Raw genomic sequence first — 18,440 nt, 5'->3', positions numbered from 1 at the left:
ATCTCTCCCACCCTTACTGTGAAGTAGAATCGTATTAGCAGTGCTCGAGTTCTCTGGCACCTCCCCTACGGTCAGATTCTAATTAATACATTCATTCAGGGTCTTTCCTCCCTTGACCCCAACAGCTGCCTGTGATACAACTCATTCAGACATGGAGATTGGTCCAAATTTATCCAGAACAAAGCCTGAAATCCCTGCTCGTATTTTACATCAATCTGTTCAAGAGCTTCCCCGTCCATCTTCTTGAATTCTGTACCTGCATCCTCCTTCTCCCAAGTAAAATAGATGTGAAGGTCTCATGTAACAATCCATCAATGTTCTCCAGCTTGACACACAGATTGCCCCTTTGGTTTCTAATGGACACTAACTGATTGCTGATTATTCTGTTCTATTTGTCCATATAGAATATCATGGGATTCTTCCTGATCTCATGTCCCTTTGTTTTTCAGTCCCCTCTATGTTTCTAAGTTTCACTGCAATTACCTCTCATGTTTTGAAACTTGAGATCACAGGCTGAGTTTCCACATCAGACAATCTTGCCATTTTAGTGATTAATCTTGATAATACCTTTTGCCGTTCCTCTGTACTCAGTATATTCTTTCTTAGATTGGGACTCCGAACGATGCACAATACTCTAAGTTTAGATTAGATTTAGATTACTTTACCGTGTGGAAACAGGCCCTTCGGCCCAACAAGTCCACACCGACCCGCCGAAGCGCAACCCACCCATACCCCTACATTTACTCCTTACCTTTCACTACTGACAATTCACCTGACCTGCACATCTTTGGACTGTGGGAGGAAGCTGGAGCACCCGGAGGAAACCCACGGGGAGAATGTGCAAACTCCACACAGACAATCGCCTGAGGCGGGAATTGAACCCGGGTCTCTGGCGCTGTGAGGCTAACCACTGTGCCACCATGCCGCCCACAGCAGTTTTAGTTTACAGAGATTGTGGAAGACTGTCCAGGAGAGTGTTGAACAAATTAAATCTCGAGTTAACCAAAGCGTAAATGATAACAAAAACAGCAGATGAGCTGAGACAGTCAGGAAGTGCGACAGAGATAGAAGTAGGTCTTGTATTGGCACAATGTGACACACGTTCTTCATGGGATCAAATATGACAGCCAAAGTTACAAGTCTGGTGTCGTCTCTGGCTGTTACGTGGGAGGGGATGGAGTCACTGTTCAGAGAATGAATTTTGGATTGAGAACCAAAAATAATGGCTTCAGTCTTTCCCCAGTGTTTGATTGGAGCGAATTTCTGCCAATTCTTCTCTGGATATTGGATAAGCACTCTGATAACTTCATGACAGTGGAGGAGGAGAGATAGCTGGCTTTAGAGTAAGTTTAGTCTCATGAACACTCGATGCAACAGGTGCACGATATCCTCTATATTCCAATGACCTTCACATGAATGTAAACCTAATTTTTACTTTCCAATTTGCATATATTCTTCCCAATACCTCTCGCTTTAACTTTTCTTATGAGCTTACTGTGTGAGTTCTTTGAATAGAAAGGCTCATGAATCTCCAACTACACGTTATACATTGGTTCTTCATTGTCTATGTCCACAAGAATCATCTTCAAACCATTCTAAAAAATGTTTGCCACTTCTGGTTTTCCTTTCATTGATACATTCTCACACTCCCCAGTTATGTTATTACCTTCTATATATCTAGTAGCATATTCTTTGTAATCGAGTCCAACAGATACCTGACTGCGGATGACAAGATAACTGGTCTGTAGTTCAGCATTCTCCAAATTCATCCTTTCTTAAACTTTGGATAATATTTAATAACCTTTTCCTTATCCAGATTGGCTAAATGCCTTTCGGGAATGTATTGGAAAATAAAGTGACAATCCACGATACAATCAACATGTCTATTGCTGCTTCCCCTGAAATTCTTGTATGATGTGCATCTGGTCTGTCAGATTTATAAATATTCAATCCAACTTTCTTTTCAAAGATAACCTCATCACTAATAAGAATGATCTTAGACTTTACTTACACAAGTCCCATGGTCACTTGGTATTTCTGGAATAAATTCTGGACATTCTTCCATGAAGATAGACACAAAGAAACTGTTTCTTTTCCCTGCGATTTCTCTGTTCTCTGCAATAAATTATCCTGAACGCACACCAACCGTTCCACATTTGACCTTGTTTTTATTTTTTTTCATACATTGATAGACGCTTTTTAGCAGTCTTTATGTTTTTCTTTCGTTTGCACGCCTTTTCTCTTTTTGATTTTCTTCTCAGTTTCATAGTCATCCTTTGCTGGGTCCTTACTTTCTCTGAATCCACTGGCTTACTGCAACACTTGGCATTTTTCTAAGCTGCCTCCTTTCATCTAATAGGTAGATGAAGGTGGGGTTGAAAGTGATAGTCGGAGAGGAAGGTGGCCCAGATTCTTAGGAAGGAAGGTGGACACATAGGAACATTCAAAAGGGAGATGCTGACTTGGAAGGTTGGAGTGGGATAAGGTGGGATTAGGGGAAATGGGGAAATGGTGGTATCCACTATGATCCCCTGTGGTTGGATGGTCCCAAGGCAGAAGAGGAGGCTTTCTTCCTCCAGGCTTCTGGTGGCTCGGGTTTGGTGATGGATCAGGCCCTGGAACCTCATGTCCTTGGCAGAGTGGGAAGGGGAGGTAAAGTGCTCAGCCACAAGCTGATGGAATTGTTCAATGTGGCTGTCCCAGAGATGTTCTCTGAAATGATCCACAAGTTGTCCTCCTGCCTCGCCAATGTAAAGAAGACCACATTGGGTTTAATGGATGCAGTAGATGAGGCCTGCTGTCTCCCTTCATCACCTATCACTTTCAACCCCACCTTCATCTACCTATCGCAATCCCAGCTACCTCCCTCCTGCCACACCCCCTTCTCATTTATCTCTCAGCCCCCTTGGCCCATAAGCTTCATTCCTGGTGAAGGGCTTATGCCCGAAACATTGATTTATCTGGTCTTAGTATGCTGCCTGACTGTGCTTTTCCAGCACCACACTCTTCGACTCTGATCTCCAGCATCTGTAGTCCCCACTTTCTCCTCACACTTTCATGGCTGCATGACTCAGGTTTATAACGGTTGCTTCAAATAAAACAAAAACTGCCGTGTACTCAAACACCACAAAAGAAAACCAATACATTGTGGTCACTGTTCCCAAAAGGTCCTTTCCAGCAAAATTTTCAATTAGCTCTTCTGATCACTCAACACCAATTCCTAAATAACCTGATCTCGAGCTCAGTGCTCGATATAATGTTCATGTAAACCACCTCACACGTGGTCATGAAATCCATTTTTCCCAGCATTAGCATTCAATTGGGTTAACACAGTTTAGATATAATTTAAACATATATTATAACTGCAGTACCCACAAATGTGTATATATCATTTCCTGTTTTATAACATGTCCAGCATTTATTTTGAAGCTTTCACTTTGCTATATAACTCCCATCAATGTTTGCTCCTCCTTGCTGTTTTTGCGCTCCACCTGACTAGATTCTGTGGAAAAAGTGAGGTCTGCAGATGCTGGAGATCATAGCTCAAAATGTGTTGCTGGAAAAGCACAGCAGGTCAGGCAGCATCCAGGGAACAGGAGAATCGACCTTTCAGGCATAAGCCCTTCTTCAGGAATGAGGAAAGTTTGTCCAGCAGGCTAAGATAAAAGGTAGGGAGGAGGGACTTGGGGGAGGGGCGTCGGAATCTGAGTGACGTGGGCTCTGGGGAGATTAATGGTAGAGATCATCTCGCCACATCATTTATGATCTTCTCAAACTTTAATTTCTCCAGATCTCCCGTTATGCCGATGGAGTAGAGAAGGACAATGATCTTCCAACAATGCTCTGTATTCCCCCAGAGAGCTGAGACTGCTCTAACGTGGGTGGAAACCTTACAGCAGGCTGGTAAAGTGTTGCTGCTGCTGTACAGGGTCTTAGTGAGATCACATCTGGAGTAGAGTGTACAGATTTAAATTCTTCAATGAAGAAAGGATGATGTTATATTGGAAGCAGCTCAGAGATGGTTCCTGCAATGAAGCTGCTAGCTTATAACAAAAGGATGATCAGGTTGATCCAGTAGCCATTGGAGTTTACAAAAATTAAGGATGATCTTATTTCACATAGATGACAGAAGGAGTCAACAAGTGAAGTGAATTACACAGATAGAGGAGGAATCCATTCCGTTCTCCAACCTGTTACACAGGAACAACAGGAGGATATTCAGGCGTTCGAACGTGTTACACCAAAACAGGACGAGGCTAGTCAGCCCCTGGAGCCTGATATACATTTACAGAAGGAGGCCAATCAGCCACTCGAGCCTGTAATAGTAGGCCATGCTGCACTAATATCCTGTTAAACAGCAACAGGATCAGTCCATTCAGCCTCCTCAAGTCTGTAACATAGGAACTGGAAGAGGTCACACAGTGACTGGAGATTGTTACACAGGAGGCCATTCAGACCCACCGAGCCTATTGCAAGGGAATTGGATAGGATAAAAACTATCTGAGACTTCTTTCATGAGAAAGGAAGAGGTAATTTAGACACGTGTCTGTTGTATGGGAGCAAGAGAAGACCAATCAATCCCTCGGTCCCATCTCCGGGATACATAAGGAGACCTTTCAGTATATCCACCTGTTATGGAGAAGTATGAGAAGATCCATCAGCCCCTCAAAATGTTAGACAGCAACAATAAGATTCTATAATCTCCCAATCCTCTAAAGTATCAACGGGAGGAGCGCATTCTGGCCTTAGAGATGACAACATGGGAACCCCAGAAATACGTCAGCCCATCGAGTTTGTACACCAGCAGGATGATGAGTCCATTCAGCCACTCATGGCTCTGACACAGCAATTGGAGCAGATGTCTTAAAAACGTGTGCCCATTAAACAGGAATTCAAAGAAAAGGTAAAGGCTTTTGAAAGGGAAGAACTTATAATAATGGTATACATTAGGGACTAAAGCGTAACCATATACTATTGTAATTTAAGGCAAATTGTTCGAGTCCATTGTTCAGGACATTTGCAAATTTAAAACACAATCCGTCAGAGTCAACATGGTTTTACGAAGGCTAAATCGTGTTTGAATTGTTTGTTTGAGTTATTTGAAGAAGTCACAAACAATATGGATCGTGGGAATCCTGGAGATGGAATGTATCTGGTCTTCCTGAAGGCATTGGATATGACGCTTCTCCAAAGAGTAAGTGGTAAGATCAGACATCATGGGTTTAGGAGTAATTTATTAGCTTGGATGGAGGATTGGTTAACCAACAAAATGCAGTCAGATGGAAGAAATGTGTCATTTTCTTTTGGCAAATGCAATTTGTGGTGCCAGTGATTTCAGTTCTCATGTCTCAACCATTTGCGATCGATGGTATTACCCTACTCGGTTGCTGGAATAGAAAATACGATGCCACACTTTCAGATGACACTAACATCGGTGGGAAATTACTTCGGAATGATGATGCAAGAGATTTTAAAACTATATGGATAGGTTGGGTGAATGGGCCAATATTTGGCAAGGAAAATTAAAGTGAATAAATGTGGGGCTATTCAGTATAATAGAAAGACAAACTATTATCTAAATGGAGAGAAAGTTCAAAGTGCTTAGGTGCAGAGGGATCTGGGTGTCTGCTTGCATATCACAGAAAACTTGCATGCATGTACTGCAAATAGTGAGAAATGCCAGCATAATTTCAGTGTTTATTTATGAAAGGATTGAGTAGAAAGGTAGGGAGTGTTGGTGTAGCTATGTGAGGAAGCAACTGGAGTACAGTTTGTGTGTCCTGCAGAATGAGGTATTTGCATTGGAGGCAATTCAGAAGAGCTTCATTAGATTGATTCCATATTTGAATTGTTTGTCTTAAGAAGAGAAATTGAGCAGTTTAGGCCTATACTCTCGAGTTTATAAGAATGAAAGGAGATTTCATTGAGGACTATTGAATGCTAAAAGCAACTGAATGTGCAGATGTGGAGTGGATTTTTTTCATGTGGCACAATCTACAACAAGAGACTAGGGTTTTAGGATGGAGAGATGGCAGGAAAGTGGAACAGAGGCCGCGTTGACATCAGCCTCATCGAGGGGTTGGATATCTCACAGATGCTCCTTGTTCTTATTCAACTCTTCGACTGTATTGCACAAGAATGGGGAGGACTGGGTATCATACAGGAAGCAGGCACTCAGGATAAATCAGTCTCAATCAGTTAGGCAGAACGTAACCAGTAAGGTCACACAGTGACCAGCACTGGGTTCTCAACTATTTACAGTCTATATTAATGATCAGGAGGATGGAACAGATATACAGATGCTGAGTTGGTGATATCGCTGTGATAAGCAAGAGATTAAATTATCAAGAGAGGGTGGAGAGTCTGCAAATAGATTCAGAGAGTTAAAGGCAATAGATAATAGTTTGGCAGGTGAAATTTAATATGATATAACCTGTCATTTCATTTCCAAGAATAATGGAAGGCAGTACGTTACTGAAATGGAGAGGGATTACAGGACGTAATGATGCTGTGTACTGGGGCATTCACTCAGACCCGTTCAGACATGGGAGGTTTGCTTCATCCCTGGTCATCTGCTCCTTGATGCTCCAAGTGACGCCATTGCTCTCCGTACACACGGAAGACTTTGATGTGGTTGGTTAGTGGTGGGGATGGTGTTTTGAAACGTGCATCAAGGGGACGGCCTTTATCCAAGATATATTCATTTCTTTCTACGTGGACACCCGATGACGATGGGAATGGCTGACTGCTTCCGAATGAAGAGGCCGTGACTGCTGCCAGGACAGTGGGTATTCACCAACACGATGTACCCGTGCATGGGCACACCGTAACATTAATAGAGAGAGAGAGAGCTCCTTCAGTTCCTCTACCTCTCCCCATTGACATGGATACTCTGCAGATGCAATGGAATCAATCGGGAATCCCACTATACTGGATACACCCGGCAGCTCCCTGATGTGGGAGAAACAATGTATTCACCTCATCCACCATATATATCCCCTATTATCGAATGGTGACATTGATGTTGAGATACTGGGAAATGATGGATATGTCACCTAGTCCTGCCTGGAAAGTTCCGGATCATAGAAGCTGAATGAAACAGTGACCCTAACAGCCACTGGCAGCACCATCCTCCCCCTGGTGTGAAGCTGCAGATCGTGTTGAAGGAGGTGACACCGCTCTGTGACCAGCTCCTTGTTCAGTCAGGGTCCCCTCACACTCTGCTCCTGGCTTAAGTGAAGCTTGGGAAGCTGTTCCTGGAAAATCCGAGGTGGATCCAGCAGATCCCTTTCCCTACACACACTCACTGCGTGGTTTCAGAGCTTCCCCTCTCTGCAGCCTCTGCTCCATTTGTTGTTCATGTTGCAGGCCCAGATGCTGTAACTACAGTCCCCAGGCTCCATCCAGAGTTGGGTCACCAAATCCTCAGGTCTCCCTGAATGTCTGAGGCAGCTCACAGCACAATCTCCAGCAAACCATCCCAGCCCCTTCACTAACTTTTCAATTACAGGAGTCAATCAGAAACCCCCTCGGCTACAAGTGTTGTGGACCAGTCCAGACCCCTGCAAAGTATTTTAAGAAGGCCGCTTAGACCCAAACCTTTCCTTATTTTGAATATAGATGTGAAGTGTGCCTTACAGATATGTTGTGGCTGGTCAAACCACTCGACATAAAGCAAAATATAATCTATTCAAATGTGTTAGTTAAAATACAATCAAAGAAAAGTACATTTTGGGATAGCTTATATGTTGGAACACTTACACAAACAATAGATACCCTACCTTTTTGGTTTACACCGCTTGGCACAAAGATATATTCAAATACAGATCCTTACAGCAGCTTTCCAATCCAGGGGGAAACAACATCAACAGAGATCTCAGAAAGAAAAGCAGCTGTGGATCATGTATTGAAACTTCCAACCCTTTTGGGATCCCCAGCAGCTTCTGGATGCTGCAGCTAAAAACAAAATGAGAAACCCTGGTCTGGGAGAGCTGGCCACTGCCCTTCCATCGTTACCACCGTTTTAATGAAACCTAAAGACTTTCTCAGTTATTTACTTCAACTGTTTTCAGACAGCAGTTCTGCACCTCTACCTTTAAAACCTCTCTTAAAAAAAACAAGAGAAAATAACCTTTTTACAGTGATAGTATCTTCACAAAGTTGAAACGTTATTGCTGGAACAGCACAGCAGGTCAGGCAGCATCCAGGGAACAGGAGATTCGACGTTTCGGGCACAGGCCCTTCTTCAGGAATGAGCAGAGAGTGTTCAGCAGGAGAAGATAAAAGGTAGGGAGGAGGGACTTGGAGGAGGGGCGTTGGAAATGTGATAGGTGGAAAGAGGTCAAGGTGAGGGTGATAGGTCGGAGTAGGATGGAGGCGGAGAGGTCAAGAAGAAGACTGCAGGTCAGGAAGGCGGTGCCGGGCTGGAGGGATTCGGCTGAGACAAGGTGGGGGGAGGGGGGATGAAGAAACTGGTGAAGTCCAAGTTCATCCCCTGTGGTTGGAGGGTTCCCAGTCGGAAGATAAGACGCTCCTCCTCCGACCGTCGCGTTGTTGTGGTTTGGCAGTGGATGAGTCCAATGACCTGCATATCCTCGGTGGAGTGGGAGGGGGAGTTGAAATGCTGTGCTACAGGGTGGTTGGGTTGGTTCGTCCGGGTGGCCCAGAGGTGCTCTCTGAATCGCTCCGCAAGTAGGCGGCCTGTCTCCCCAATATAGAGGAGGCCACACCGGCTGCAGCGGATGCAGTAGATGATGTGGGTGGAGGTGCAGGTGAATCTGTGGCGGATATGGAAGTTTCCTTTGGGGCCTTGGAGAGAAGTGAGGGGGGAGGTGTGGGCGCAAGTGTTGCACCTCCTGCGGTTGCAAGGGAAGGTGCCGGGAGTGGAGGTTGGGTCGGTGGGGGGTGTGGATCTGACAAGGGAGTCGCGGAGGGAGTGGTCTCTACGGAAAGCTGATAGGGGAGGGGAGGGAAATATATCCTTGGTGCTGGGGTCTGTTTGGAGGTGGCGGAAGTGACGGCGGATGATGCGCTGTACATGGAGATTGGTGGGGTGGTAGGTGAGGACCAGTGGGGTTCTGTCCTGGTGGCGGTTGGAGGGGCGGGGCTCAAGGGCGGAGGAGCGGAAAGTGGAGGAGATGCGGTGGAGGGCACCGTCGACCACGTCGGGGGGGGAAATTGCGGTCCTTGAAGAAGGAGGCCATCTGTGTTGTACGTATTTTGAACTGGTCCTCCCGGGAGCAGATGCGGCGGAGACGAAGGAATTGGGAGAATGGGATGGCGTTTTTACAGGGGGCAGGATGGGAGGAGGTGTAGTCCAGGTAGCTGTGGGAGTCGGTTGGTTTGTAGTAGATGTCCGTGTTGATTCGGTCGCCTGAGATAGAAACAGAAAGGTCTAGGAAGGGGAGGGAGGAATCTGAGACTGTCCAGGTGAATTTGAGGTCGCGGTGGAAGGTGTTAGTGTAGTGGATGAACTGTTCAACCTCCTCGTGGGAGCACGAGGTAGCGCCGATACAGTCATCAATGTAGCGAAGGAAAAGATGGGGGGTGGGGCCAGTGTAGTTGCGGAAGATGGATTGTTCCACATACCCTACGAAGAGGCAGGCATAGCTGGGGCCCATGCGGGTGCCCATGGCTACTCCTTTTGTTTGGAGAAAGTGGGAGGATTGGAAAGAAAAGTTGTTCAGGGTGAGGACCAGTTCGGTCAGTCGAAGGAGGGTGTCGGTGGAAGGGTACTGGGTGGTACGGCGGGAAAGGAAGAAGCGGAGTGCTTTGAGTCCTTCGTGATGGGGGATGGAGGTGTACAGGGACTGGATGTCCATGGTGAAGATGAGGCGTTGGGGACCGGGGAAGCGGAAATGCTGGAGGAGGTGGAGGGCGTGGGTGGTGGCACGAACGTAGGTGGGGAGTTCTTGGACTAATGGGGACAGGACCGTGTCGAGGTATGCCGAGATGAGTTCGGTTGGGCAGGAGCAGGCGGAGACAATGGGTCGGCCGGGGCAGTCAGGTTTGTGGATTTTGGGCAGGAGGTAGAAGCGGGCGGTGCGGGGTTGTGGGACTATGAGGTTGGAGGCGGTGGATGGGAGGTCCCCTGAGGTGATGAGGTTATGGATGGTCTGGGAGATGATGGTTTGGTGGTGGGGGGTGGGGTCATGGTCAAGGGGGCAGTAGGAGGAGGTATCTGCGAGCTGGCGTCTGGCCTCAGCGGTGTAAAGGTCGGTGCGCCAAACTACTACTGCGCCTCCCTTGTCAGCTGGTTTGATGGTGAGGTTGGGGTTGGAACGGAGGGAGTGGAGGGCTGCGCGTTCCGAGGGTGAGAGGTTGGAGTGGGTGGGAGGGGTGTGGGAGTTCAGGTGGCGGTTAATATCTCGGCGGCAGTTTGCTATGAAGAGGTCGAGGGCAGGTAGGAGGCCAGCACGGGGTGTCCAGGTGGACGGGGTGTGTTGGAGGTGGGAGAAGGGGTCGTCAGAGGGTCGGTGAGGGTCTTGATTGAAGAAGAAGGCACGGAGGCGAAGGCGGCGGAAGAATTGTTCGATGTCACTCCGTGTATTGAATTCATTGACCCGAGAACGTGTGGGAACGAAGGTGAGACCCCTCCTGAGGACTGATCTCTCATCCTCAGAGAGGGGCAGGTCCGGAGGGATGGTGAACACACGGCAGGGCGGGGAGCTAGGACCTGGTGTGGGGCTGGAGCTGGATGTGGGGGCGGGGTTAGGCCTGGGGGCGGGGACAGAGGACGGCGGGGGGGCGGGGTTGGACATGGTGATGGAGACCGGCGGGGGGGCGGGGTTAGGCGCGGTGACGGAACTCGGCCGGGGGGCGGGGTTAGGCGCGGTGACGGAACGCGGCGGGGGGGCGGGGTTAGGCGTGGTGACGGAACGCGGCGGGGGGGCGGGGTTAGGCGCGGTGACGGAACGCGGCGGGGGTGCGGGGTTAGGCGCGGTGACGGAACGCGGCGGGGGGGCGGGGTTAGGCGTGGTGACGGAACGCGGCGGGGGGGCGGGGTTAGGCGCGGTGACGGAACGCGGCGGGGGGGCGGGGTTAGGCGCGGTGACGGAACGCGGCGGGGGGGCGGGGTTAGGCGCGGTGACGGAACGCGGCGGGGGGGCGGGGTTAGGCGCGGTGACGGAACGCGGTGGGGGGGGCCGGGTTAGGCGCGGTGACGGAACGCGGCGGGGGGGCGGGGTTAGGCGCGGTGACGGAAAGCGGGGGGGGCGGGGTTAGGCGCGGTGACGGAACGCGGCGGGGGGGCGGGGTTAGGCGCGGTGACGGAACGCGGCGGGGGGGCGGGGTTAGGCGTGGTGACGGAACGCGGCGGGGGACGGGGTTAGACGTGGTGACGGAACGCAGCGGGGGGGCGGGGTTAGGCGTTGTGACGGAACGCAGCGGGGGGCGGGGTTAGGCGCGGTGACGGAACGCAGCGGGGGGGCGGGGTTAGGCGTGGTGACGGAACGCGGCGGGGGGGCGGGGTTAGGCGTGGTGACGGAACGCGGCGGGGGGGGCGGGGTTAGGCGTGGTGACGGAACGCGGCGGGGGGGCGGGGTTAGGCGTGGTGACGGAACACGGCCGGTGGGCGGAGTTAGGCGCGGTGACGGAACACGGCCGGGGGGAGGGGTTAGGCGCGGTGACGGAACTCGGCCGGGGGCCGGGGTTAGGCGTGGTGGCGGAACGCGGCGGGGGGGCGGAGACACATGCGGCGATGTCCGAATGCAGGTCGCTGACGTCACTGGGGGCGGAAGTAGCTGCGGCGACCACGGAGACAGAGTTTTTCCCCATACTCGCGGAGGTTTCCAATCTGTTGGCGATTGTCTTCATGACGATCGCAGAGCAGGTTGTCTGTGCGGCGATCCCGGAGGCGGTTGTTTGGGCCGCGATCATGAACGTTGCGAGGTCGGTGGGGGCGGAAGTGACGTCATCGTCGGCGGCGTCTGCGGCTATTGCCCCGCGTGTGTAATGGCGCCGGACTGGAGGCCGATGGAAGGTTCTGGAACAGTTGAGGAATCCGGAGTTTGGGGGTAAGTGCATGAAAGTTCTTGGTACTTACTGCCTTTAATTTCCGATATGGCTAGAAAGAACTGTTTGTTCAGTCTATGGATTCTTCTGTAAATGAAGAACAGTAGAGGTCCTTTACAGGTCTGTGAGAGAGTTGTCCTGAGCTGGGGGAGGTCGAGCTGCAGGGAGTGTAGGTACCGGCGCATGGCTGCAAGCGTGGAGTGGAGGATCCGGAGGGAGGTCCGTTGCTGGAGGCTGCGGATTTGTTGCAGGTACTGTTAGTCCTGGTTGGGTCCAAATTGTGTTGGTCGTGTGAGAAACAAAAGCTCACTCACTTTAATAATTTCAGTCCGAGACAAATATCTGAATAACAGCTTCTTTTTTATTTATACACCTATAGGTGGATGCCTTGTCTAATTACCAGGTATGGTAATTACAAAATGCACACTATATCCAACAAACTCTCGAAATTTATACAGTTTGAATCCCCATATTTTTCCTTATTCCATTGTTTGTTCCCTGCTTCGCTTACGTCACTCATTTCCTTAAGACTGATCCCACAACTTCTGTTTATCCTGTTTTGTCCGTGACAAACTCTTATCTCTGACTCCCATAAGGGTGTTTGACGTCAGTCTATTATAGATTATTGATTAGGCATATCTTTTCTTCTATCAGCATCTATTTCCATCCAGAGGCCACTTTGACCTCTTTAATTAGGGTTTGTTCCTGTGTCTCTGTACAAGCGAGGAGAACAGATGTTTTCCTGTTTGCCCATATATCCACCATTGTTCTGTATTCATGTCTCATGCTCACATATCCTTTCTTTTTGCTGAATATGTATTTTCTCATTCCTATTCTGTATCAGAATTTATACTTGCAGAAATAACATTAATTCATTTATATCCCACAATTTCCCCTTTTTCTTTTCATTACTATCTGTTATCTTCTGCATTTTTGTCTCTTTTTTTTTAAACATTGTTCCCAAAATTCGCAAGCATCATTTCAGAGATTTCATCCATCTTAGTCTCACTCATTTCCTTATTATTTAGTTGATAAAGTTCCTCTGTCTGATTCCCCTCAGGGGCATTCGTTTCATCAAGGCTGTTTCAATCAGCCTCTGGGTGAGCCCTCGTATACAGGGTACGATACAACAGCCAATGGCCACCAATACCCCGACTACTACTATCAGGGAAGTAAGGATAGAAACCACCACCCCCTTCCATTTTCCAAACCAGGATTCAAGCCACCCTGTGAGAGATGTGTCTACTCCTGAATTCTCAGCCAGTTCCTCTGCTAAGGTAGTCAATCCCCGTAAGGCCCGAGTAATTGAACCATCAGGCGCAGTGTTATTAGGAATAAAGGTACAACAGCTTCCTCCTAACATCACACATACACCCCCTTTCTCTGCTAAAATCATATCAAGGGCTATTCTATTTTCCCATGCCATCCTACTCGTCGCATCAAGCTGTTCTGATATTCCTTTAACCGCCTCTCTTGTATAATTTATAAATCGCTGTTGATTATAGAAAATGTAATTTATCCAATCTACATTTTTATTAATTGTTACCCACCAAAAGAGAACTGACTCAAAGCCTGCTGCAATCTCGTTACGAGCCTTGAATTCAGGTACTCCCCTCGGGACTCCTACCGAATCAAGATAAATCCTGTCATCAAAAGAATTATCTAACAGTAATCTCTTACCCCTTCACTTTTTCCCTTCTATCTTTTCCTTCTCAAATGCCAGGGTAAATGGAATTGCCAATTGTACAATTGCGCATATCCCTTTCCAATCCGGAGGTAGTGTGGGTCTCAATATTTTTCCTCCACAGTACCACCACAGATCCGCTCGGGGAACCTTTAATGCCGAGTAGTTTCCTCCCTTCTCCGTTTCGGTAACATTCTTAATCTCTGTACACAATTTCAGCTCCCCCAAATCTCTCGACCGGCTTGTACCTCGCCTGTGCACACATGACGTGTGATTTCCAACTGCGGCGGAAAATGTGGGGGGAACTTTTGCATCTTTCTCCTCCAAGGGAGGGAACATCAGAGATAGGGAGGTACAATTCCTATCATTCCATGCAGTCTCATCCTGATACAGGGCTATCATACATTTCATGCCCTTCCTGTCTCGCTTCCACCCAAGCGGAAAGGGAACCACCTGGGCCACTGACCTACCGGAGGCACATGCATAGCAATTGCTTTTGTTCAGACTTTTTACAGTATACTTTACCCATTCAACCCAGGCATTTGCATCCCCGTACCCAGTCTCTATCTCGATGGTCTGTTTCAAATCCTTTACCTCTATAATTTTTACTACTGTAGGATCATTGGGAGGGGTGAAAGGTTGTATCTCATTACCCAGTAATTCTACCCATTTTTCCCTGTCCTATGCTAATTCGAAAACAACAGCCCACAAACTCCTTCCTATTTGCTTTCATTTCAATCCCAAATGTTTCATTTAATTGTACCTCATAAGTGCCACCTCCCAAAACCGCTCCGTGCCATGTGGTTTTTCTTATCGTTAAATATATGGGGTTACACTTTTTATCGGGACAATCGGTGCTGGTCGAAAGGGGGCCCGGTGTATTGTGACAAGACCATTATACCAGGTACCATCCCCAAGGCCATCCCCATAGGACTTAAGATGTATCTCTGAGTTGCGGTATTGTCTCTGATTAGCTACATTCCCACAATTTACTAAGCTACATATATCAGTGTCTATTACTTGTGGATTATCAGACTCAGGAACCATTAATAATACATATGAAAATGATATGTGACAAAATCCTAATACCAAGAGGGCTAGCATCATAACTCTAAGCATTCCCAGTATTCTGATCATTATGCTAGAACACAAAAAGGCTTAATATACAATCTTACAGAAATAATCCCGCGCTCGCGTCGCCACTGTATAGTCAATTACTCAAAGTCTCTTTAGTCTGAGTTTCAGCGGGTCTTGCGTTGATTCGGCTGTCCAGACTTCTTCCTCAACTGGAGGGTCCACTGGCCCTTTGATCCGAGTATAATGAGTCCAGCCTTTTTCCGCCGTCCTTATTGCCGTTTCGGTAGTCAAAAGAGCCTGGTACGGCCCTTCCCAGTCTGGCTGCAGCTTAGTCTCTGTCCATGATTTTATTAAGACCCAATCTCCTGGCCGGATGGGATGAACAGCAAATTCAAGGGGCGGAGTCTGTGCCAATAGACCCTGTTTTCTGAGGAAAGATAAAGAGGAGGACAAGCCCAGTATATACTTCTTTAAAAACAAATCTTTAGTTTCGGGAATTGGCAATTCTCCCTGTGTTCCCAGATAAGGTAATTCAAATAAGATTTCATAGGGGGATAGTCCCAAATCTTTCCTCCGCCAAGGGACAAGCCCAAAAGGCATCCTTTAAATCTATCACACTAAACCATTTGTGATCATGAGGGATCTTACTTAATAACATATAGGGGTTTGGCACTACTGGGTGCCTGACCTGCACTATCCGATTTAATGTTCTCAAATCTTGCACCAATCGATAAGTTCCATCAGATTTCCGTACTGGTAGAATTGGGGTATTATAAGGAGACATACATGGTTCCAACAGTCCATCTCTAATCAGTCCCTCAATTACTGGCTGCAGTCCCCGTTTACCTTCTATGGAAATAGGATATTGTCGTTCACAGACAACGTCCCCTTTCCGTTTTAAATTTATTAAAAGGGGAGGGATCTGTAGTTTTCCACGATTCCCTACTCTAGCCCATACTATAGGGTCTATCTCTCTCTCTGCATCCTCTGTCAATATTGCCAGTTGTACAACTAATTCTTTTTCCTGAATTCCAATCTCCAGTCCTAAAAGGATAATTAGGTCTCTCCCCAGTAAGTTACTTCCTATATCAGGGATATACAGCAGTTCCCCTGTGATCCTATCCTTAGAACCTTCTATCATCATAGGTTCAAATACTGGAACAGTAAATCCTTCCCCTTTCACCCCCGAAACAATAATTGACCGTGTAAACATTTCTACTTTCTTTGGTTTAAAATTCAACGATGACCGTGCTGCCCCGTATCTACTAGGGAGATTACCTCCTCCCTACACGGTCCCACCTTCAAGTTTATCAAGGGTTCCTGGTGGGCCCCCGAGGGCAGGAACCCCTGACACCCCTATTCTTCATCATAATTCATAAGCGGAATTGCCTTTTCTTCCCTTTGTAGATCAGGACACTCCCGCTTAAAATGCCCTATCTTTCCACAATAATAGCATCCTGCCTGTAGCGACTTCCATCTCTGCCCCTGTCGCTCAAACCCTCTATCAAATGTTCCCCCTTGTCCTCTCCCTCTCCCTCTCCCTCTCTGTCCTACATGCTGCCTCCTGCCACTCCGGTTGCTCACTATTGGTTCCATTCTCCTCTTAATTACCTCATCAACCGTAGCTACCATCATTTTCGCCTTCTGTTTTTGTCTCTCATCCTCCCTCTTTACAAACACTTTCTGTGCCTCTCTCAACAATTCATCTAATGATTTTTCGCTCCATCCTTCTATCTTCTGTATCTTTCTCTGTATGTCTGGCCATGCTTTTGTCACAAAATGTACTTTCAAAAGACCCTGTGCCACTGGGTCCTCAGGGTTCATTCCAGAGTATTTCCGCATTGAGTCCCTTAATCTTTGCAAGAAAGCTGAGGGAGTCTCATCTTTCTCCTGTCTAATTTCAAAGGCTTTAATCAAATTCTGTGACTTCGGAACTGCCTCCCTTATTCCTTTTAGAATCAGGTCTTTCAATTCCCTCATTTCTTCTCTATGCTCTGGGTTTTGGTTTTCCCACTGGGGGTTTCTGAGGGGAAACTTCATCTCTCCCTGTCCAGCATCCCCATCTCCAATCGGGTGTTCCCTGTCCCATATTTTAATGGCAGTTCCTCGTACAAGTCCCCTTTCCTCCCCAGTAAATAATATATTCAAAATAGACATTAATTCAGCCCATGTATACAGACTGGGCCCCAAAAATTGAACAATTTGTTCAGACAACCCCACCGGATCCTCAACCAGGACCTCCATTTCCTTTTTAAATGTTCTGACCTCCCCACTGGTGAGGGGGGCACTTACAAACCCAATCTCTTTGTCCCCTATGGGCACCTCCCAAAGGGGATAAGTCGTTACGTTTTTCCCCTTTTTCTTTTTTTTAAAGAAATATTGCAATATTTCTAGCTCCCCATAACTTCAAACACCAATTCATCAATTACTGCTTGACTAACCTTCAAAGCCTGTTCCTAACTTATAAATATATTTATATATATTTACGTTCATTTCTTCAGTATTTAATAGTTAAAATGCAAAATGCATACAGTTCCCAATTTTGCAATTCACTGTAATTACCCAGTTTTAGTCCTTTAATTTAGATCCAGAATTAGTTTTCTTAAATAGTCCTGACCAATCATTGCTCAATTACAATACTATAGGTCGTAAAATAATCAGAACTTGCCTTAAAAGAATTTGTCTACTCAAGTTTTTTTAAAAAAAAACTTCTAATGCATGAACAATGGCTGAATCCAAGGTCACAGATATTAACCATAGAATTTTGCTTTTACTACAATCTAATGTTGAACTGAAACTTCAACTGTCCTCCATAAATCGCTTTTATGTAAAGATAAGAGATTAGTTAGAAACTGATAGTAAGGCAGTCATGATCTGTAAAAAGAACAGGAGTTATCATTCCTTTTTTTTTTCATAATCACAATAGAATCCTTAACCTTAAAAGAAATCATGTTAAGTTTCCATAACAAAATCAGATTCAAAACAGTCCTGGAACTCAAGCTCCAGGGAATAAAACACAAACATTCAATCACCAACAAACAAATGTTCACTCAAACCAAATCACAAAGGGTTAAACTTCCTACCAGCTGTACAGCTCTTTACATTCTCTCTCTCTCTCTCTCACACTCTCTCTCTCTCTCTCTCTCTCTCTTTCGCACATTGACATATAAACTCAGATATTCACAAACCCAGTCTTCGTCCGATCTGTACTTTGGCCAGAAGACAGCGGGACGAAGAATGGAGTCCTTAGTCCATACAAAGCAACAATATTTAATCATCTTTCTCCCTTGCACAAGTATTATTTTGCCAATTTCCACAACATCCGGCCCAAAGGACTTTCCGGAGGAATGTTGTAAGGGACCCCGCCTCCATTTCCTTTGCCTTTTCCTTACTTTGTTTCCCCGGAGGCTTTTTCCTAACCCAAAGCGCAAGCCATATTGAGTTCCTTCGTTAGTCCCTTATTAACTACTAAAACTCAATCCCGGCCACCAAGGCAATACTTAAAAGTCAATTTTCTTACCTTGGTCTGTGCACAGAGTTGCCTGGCCCCTTTTGTCACCGTATTTTCTATCGAGCTCCTATCACTGTCTGATTCAGATGTCTCTCTTATAGGATTCACATCAGTCACCCAAGGGAGCAGACCAAACCGGGACACGAGACCGCTCCT

At 46.9% G+C, this 18,440-nt stretch overlaps 1 long non-coding RNA gene across 1 annotated transcript; it reads right to left on the bottom strand.

Annotated features, from left to right (window-relative positions):
- Positions 1-12,353: 12,353 nt before the first annotated feature.
- LOC148139983 (uncharacterized) lies at positions 12,354-17,951 on the bottom strand. The gene is made up of 2 exons (XR_015753367.1): positions 17,039-17,951; positions 12,354-16,897 (listed from the first exon to the last, which is right to left on the bottom strand). It is a non-coding gene; the product is annotated as an uncharacterized LOC148139983 (long non-coding RNA).
- Between the last annotated feature and the right edge of the window lie 489 nt (positions 17,952-18,440).

Source organism: Chiloscyllium plagiosum, unplaced genomic scaffold, assembly GCF_037043375.1.
Source record: "Chiloscyllium plagiosum isolate Xiang-an unplaced genomic scaffold, Cpla_swu_hap1 HiC_scaffold_36, whole genome shotgun sequence".
NCBI classification, from domain to species: Eukaryota; Metazoa; Chordata; class Chondrichthyes; order Orectolobiformes; family Hemiscylliidae; genus Chiloscyllium; species Chiloscyllium plagiosum.
The sequence above is the reverse complement of the archived record's forward strand: the minus strand, read 5'-3'. Positions and strand labels throughout refer to the sequence as shown.